The sequence below is a fragment of the Gossypium hirsutum genome, chromosome A12 (genome assembly GCF_007990345.1).
Source record: "Gossypium hirsutum isolate 1008001.06 chromosome A12, Gossypium_hirsutum_v2.1, whole genome shotgun sequence".
Taxonomy (NCBI): domain Eukaryota; kingdom Viridiplantae; phylum Streptophyta; class Magnoliopsida; order Malvales; family Malvaceae; genus Gossypium; species Gossypium hirsutum.
In genome coordinates, this window is record NC_053435.1 from 79283424 (window position 1) to 79289978 (window position 6555).

General features: G+C 34.7%; 1 pseudogene; it reads left to right on the forward strand.

Annotated features, from left to right (window-relative positions):
• Positions 1-590: 590 nt before the first annotated feature.
• Positions 591-4535, forward strand: LOC107938576 (phospholipase D beta 1-like; annotated as a pseudogene).
• The last annotated feature ends 2020 nt before the right edge of the window (positions 4536-6555 follow it).

Consider the following 6555-nt stretch of genomic DNA (forward strand, 5'->3'; position numbering starts at 1 on the left):
CATATCCACCTACGTCGTATCAACCGCCACCAAATCAACATCCATATCCATCTATGTTGTATCAACCACCACCTCAATACGCTTATCCACATCAATCACAATCTTTACATCATTATCATTTTCATTCCCTTTCTTTCCCTGGTCTAATCTCTTTTCAACATCTATACCCAGCACATAAACCAATTCTTCACCACAATGCTAGTTTTCAATATAATTCACAAGACCAACATCCTCCACCACCGGAAAATAAACTCGAACCACCGCCCACCAGTCATGGTCCCGGTCATAATAGGTAAGAAAGTACTAGTTCTTTAGAATTAAATACAAATTTTAACTCAGTTGCATCATCCACTTATCCGCCATTGGATGATACTCGTCTTACAGCACCTGCGTCACCACCAGCACCTTCTGGACCGTCACTGACAACATAATTACAAAGTCCAGTTGATGGGAATCCTAATGTAGGAAATTTTTATGGATACCCTGCACATACAATTTCTAATCATTGGGATGGGGGTTATTACTACCGATCCAGTTGGTGTCGTAAACCAATTTTGAACATTAAGAATAGGTTAGGACGACCAAAACGTAGCCAAAATATGGAAATTATGCCATTTCAAAAAGGCGAATGGAAAGTGTTACTTTTACATGGGAATTTAGATATTTGGGTATGTGATGCTGTTAATATACCCAATATGGATATGTTTTCAAAGACAACAGGTGATATGATTGTCATGATACCGGCGAATATTTAGAATGCACTCGAGGGACGAATGCAACAGAAAGTTATATGCGATCCGTATGTGACAATTGCGGTTGCGAATGCTATCATTGGAAGGACTTATGTGATTAATAATTCAGAAAATCCAGTTTGGATGCAACATTTTAATGTACCGGTGGCACATTATGCTAGTGAAGTACATTTTATTGTTAAAGATAGTGATGTTGTAGGATCACAAATGATAGGTATCGTGCCGATATCAGTTGAAAAATTATACACGGGAGAACGTATCGAGGGAGTTTACCCAATTTTGAATAGTAGTGGAAAGCCTTGTAGGCAAGGAGCTTTTTTACGATTATCGATTCAGTATATACCGATGATAGAATTGAGTTTTTATCATTTTGGAGTTGGTGTAGGTCCAGATTATTGCGGGGTCCCGGGTACTTATTTTCCTCTTAGGATGGGTGGAAAAGTGACTCTTTATCAAGATGCACATGTCCCCGATAAGTGTCTTCCGAAATTGAAACTCGACCACGGGAAGACATTCAGTCACAGAAAGTGTTGGAGTGATATATTTGATGCTATTCAACAAGCTAGGTGGTTGATTTATATTACGGGGTGGTCAGTTTGGCATAAAGTTAGATTGGTCCAAGACACATGTCCTTCAGATTATACTTTAGGCGATTTGCTTAGGTCAAAATCCCAAGAAGGAGTTCGTGTGCTACTTTTGTTATGGGATGATCCTACTTCAACTAGCATTTTGGGTTACAAAATGGTAACTTATATTCGTTTATGTTGTTAATTTTTGTCCCAGTTAGCAGAGAAAAACAACATTTGCAAAACACGAATGATGACATTGAGAGTATGTAAACATAGTGGTCTTCATGTTCATGCGTGTCATTCCTCTTTAAATGTACCATAACACTTTTTTATGGTTTTTTTACATTAACCTCATTAAATTTGACAACTTTAGGATGGAATAATGCAAACCCACGATGAGGAAACACGTTGATTTTTTAAGAATTCTTCGGTACAAGTGTTGCTTTGTCCACGTATTGCTGGAAAACGACATAGTTGGGCCAAGCAAAAGGTTAGTTCGGAACAATCTCGCGATTGTCGAGCTTTTAGTTATACATTATCATCATGCTTACGGTTGGTTAAACTGATTTGATTATCAGGAAGTTGGGACGATTTACACACACCATCAAAAAACTATAATCTTGGATGCTGATGCAGGGGAAAACCGAAGGAAAATTATTGCTTTTGTTGGTGGCCTTGACTTATGCGATGGACGATACGATTCTCCACATCATCCTTTATTTAGGACACTAAAAACTCTTCACAACGATGATTATCATAACCCAACGTTCACGGTTATTTACAATTTCTTTTTTATTGTTTTACGATGCTTGAGTGTGCCACAAGTTATATAGTACTACTCTTTCTTTATTACAGGGTAGTGTTATTGGTTGTCCAAGAGAACCATGGCATGACATGCATTGCAAAATCGATGGACCTGCTGCATACGATGTTCTAGTCAACTTCGAGGAACGATGGTTGAAGGTCGCAAAGCCTGCTGGAATCAAGAAATTAAAATTCACATACGATGATGCTTTGTTAAGGATCGAAAGAATTCAAGACATTATCGGAGTTTCTGATTTTCCCATCCCTAATGACAATGATCCCGAAGCTTGGCATGTTCAGGTACTTTCACTACATGAGGTCGCTTTTAGTGATAAACAAGTCGGTCCAACAACGTTAACCTTTTCATTCTTCTGTTGGGGTTTGGAACAAGTAGATTTTTCGCTCTATTGATTCAAATTCCGTTAAAGGCTTTCCAAAGGATCCTAAAGAAGCCACAAGCAAGGTAAAGAAAAAGGTTGCAATTGATTACCTGCTATCCATTTTTCCATGTTGATGGTTTTTTTCTCGTGTGACAGAATTTGGTGTGCGGTAAAAATGTACTTATCGACATGAGCATACATACAGCATATGTCAAGGCCATTCGTTCTGCACAACATTTCATTTATATCGAAAATCAGTACTTTATCGGATCGTCCTTCAATTGGAATACTAATAAAGACTTAGGTATGGGACTTAGTTTCTATTTTGATTACATTTTGATCATATAAGAAAACGGTAAAATCTTGAGACTTCGACTGGATCGAGTCCATGTGCTAAGACGATAACTATAATCATACATTCTTTCTGTAGGAGCTAACAACTTAATTCCAATGGAGATCGCCCTTAAGATCGCCAATAAAATTAAATTAAACGAGCGATTTGTTGCCTATATTATCGTTCCGATGTGGCCCGAGGGTGTTCCAACCGGCTCTACCACTCAAAGGATTCTATTTTGGCAGGTATGGTTCGAAGCTTTTACCATCGAGAATTCAACAAGACAACACACTATATTGCTTAGCCATGGCGGCAATTAACTGCCCTTTTAAGTGGCACTTTTTTGTGTTGTTGCAGAACAAAACTATGCAAATGATGTACGAGACAATTTACGGGGCATTAGTAGAAGCCGGACTTGAGAACGCTTTCGCGCCGCAAGACTTTTTGAATTTCTTCTGTCTTGGCAATCGCGAGGTCGATGAATTCCAGACTTCAGGTATTGCAAATCAAAATACTACTACTACTGCAACTACTCCTCAGGTAATCCATGCTATGATTTTTTTCCATATCGTCACATCGTCATACCAATCAAAATCCCATTTGTTCATTGCCTTCCAGAGTTTTAGTCGAAAAAATAGAAGATTTATGGTCTATGTCCATTCGAAAGGCATGATAGTCGATGATGAATACTTAATAATTGGGTCAGCAAACATCAATCAACGCTCGATGGAAGGCACAAGGGACACCGAGATCGCAATGGGAGCTTACCAACCACTACATACTTGGGCGAAACAATGTTCCGCTCCACATGGACAAGTACTGTTATGTTCGTTTAATGTTCATCAACATATGTACATTGCAGGTAAAAGTACGAGGATTTTGTATTAGAATTCAAATTGTAATTTTCCCCTTTTACTCAAAAAATAGTCAAATTAGTCCTTATACATTAGGTTAAAGAGTAACTAGTCTTTTCTATTAAAAATTCCAGCAATTTCTATTGTTAAAATCTGACATGGTTGATAGAATAATCAAATAGTTACACTTGGTGTGCCACGTATATCTCATTATCTTATAGGGACGTTTTTTAACAATAGAATTAGATGAATTTTTTAACAGAAAAGACCGGTTTGCTCTTTGATCTAATGTACAATGACTACTTTACCCATTTTTTAAGTAGAAGGGACAAAATGCAATCTCGGTACTTTTACCATACATTGCGCCATAATGTCTTAACTTTGTACTTATTTGTTTCGTAGATATACGGATATAGGATGTCGTTGTGGGCAGAACATCTCGGAGTTATCGAGGAATGTTTTACACAACCAGAGAGTCTCGAATGTGTAAGAAGGGTCAAGCATATGGCTGAGATGAATTGGAAACAATTTGCAGCTGATGAAATAACAGAGATGAAAGCACATTTGCTTAAGTACCCTGTCAAAGTCGACCGAAAAGGTAAAGTCCGACCACTTCCGGGATGCGAAACTTTCCCAGATTGCGGAGGACATATAGTTGGTTCATTTCTTGGCATACAAGAAAATCTTACAATTTGAACATAAATGTTACATTGAAATCAAATTGAAAACTAGAAACAAAAGATTGTTATTAAAGTTTTGTGTGAAGCCAATTTTAATGTAGTCATTTTAATTATTACATTATTATTACCAAACAATCTTTTGTAGTTTGTACATTATTCATATATTTTTAAAAAATATTATTCAGGTTTTTAAAATAATATTATTCAAGTTTTTCATTGCATAACCACTACATTGATTTATTGTGTATTTTTTAAAATAAATTAAAGAGTTATTGCAAATTATAGTATAAATTTTAAATTCATCTCTAAATTTTAAGATATTTTAATTGAATATTCAAAGAATGAATATTGTATTATTCAAGTCCCTTCATTAGTCTAATGTCAGCTTGGACATTAAATACTTTGCCATTTTTTTTTCAAGAGAGGTTAAAATTGAATTATAAATTTTATTAGGCTCAAAAATGTAATTTTACCATTGTAAGCTTATAACTTTACTATTTCTAGAATGATTAAATCACGATTTTTTTTATTTTAAGGGGCAAAATGTTATTTTCCATGTATTAACTTACAACTTTTCATATTTTAAAGGGATTAAAGCAAAAAAAAAATCAATTTAGGAGGCTAAAGCTCTTGCTTGTCCCTCCTCTACCCCTAACTATATGAATAACTTGAGTTTAACGACAACACGAGTAAGTTTCTCGAGCAAGTTTCTCAGTACTAATATTTGCATCTCAGGCACTGCTAACGCAAATAATCTCATCCGTGCTATTCAATTGGGATTCTATTTTGACCTTCAAACATCCCTCTGACCTATAGAATGCTAGATAATCTCCCTCGTTGACTGCATAACCAATTTGAACCCATTACGCATAAATCATTGGCAATTGAGACCCTTATTTTTACTTGAAATTGTCACAATATACGAAATTAAGGAATTAAATCTATATTTGTGAAAAGACAAATTAAATTTGCCGGTGATCGAGCTCCATCAGATCATTGTTAAATAAAACATGCCTTCAAATTATAAAATTTTCTAAATAAACAAAAACACAAAAAAGTAATTCGATCCCAATCTCTACGTTTTCTCAACACTAAAAATTTCTCTATTCTCTGCCCTAAAACTAATCAAAAAAAATTTTCTCCCTCCCCTTCATCCTTCAACATAATAAAATTAAAAAAAAAAATTCTTCACCTTACACTGATCTTTCATTGGGGGCATGGGTATATATAGCCTTGTGGTGCCACCAATGTCAACGGCACCACCAAAAAAATTCACATGTGGGACGTCAATTCCTATGGCACCACACAAAAATTTTTTTAATTTTCCTATTTAACACTGATGACGCCATTCTCTATGACACTGTTAGGGTGGTCACATCATTCCTTATGGCACCACCCTAAAAAAATTGTCAGAATTCCCTAACACTAGTGACGCCATGTGCCTAGGGTATATATAGCCTTGTGGTGCCTTTGGCGTCACCTATTAAAAAAGTGTTTTTTTATTATCGCCTCAAAGTATATGTATTTTGGATGTGTACAAATGCTGGTGACGCCAAAAGCATTAGCGTGACCCACAAAAATTTTTTTATGCTCCGTAGCCAATGATTGGGTGACAATAATAGATGGTGACGCCAATGGCTATGGCGTCATCGATGTTTACTATCCAAAACATGTCATTTACATACATTATTTTCAAAATGAGTCATTTTCATAAATAATCAAAAGATTTGAGTCATTTTTATATATATATATATATATATAAAGTTGTCCCATATCATATGTCAAAGCCATGATGTGGCCAATTGGCCTAGTCTCTTCATTTAAAAAACTTAAAATATGTTATAAGTTCTTATACTTTTTGAAAATTTAAAATTTAGTCTCTCTATTTTTTATATTTAAAAATTTAGATCCAACTGTTAATATTGTTATTTTTTTTTTAAATTTTTGGAGTGATATTTTGAAATAAAAAATATTTGTAATTAACTTAAATTTAACCAAAAAAATTAAAAGTATTGATAGTTTGACCTAAAATTTTAAATATAAAAAATAGATGAATTAAATCCCTAAAAATAAAAGTAAAGAGACTAAATTTTAAATTTTTGAAAAGTACAAGGAGTTATTGCATATTTTAACATTTAAAAATATAAAGAAAAAAAATGAAAAGTTCAAATATGCTCTAAGC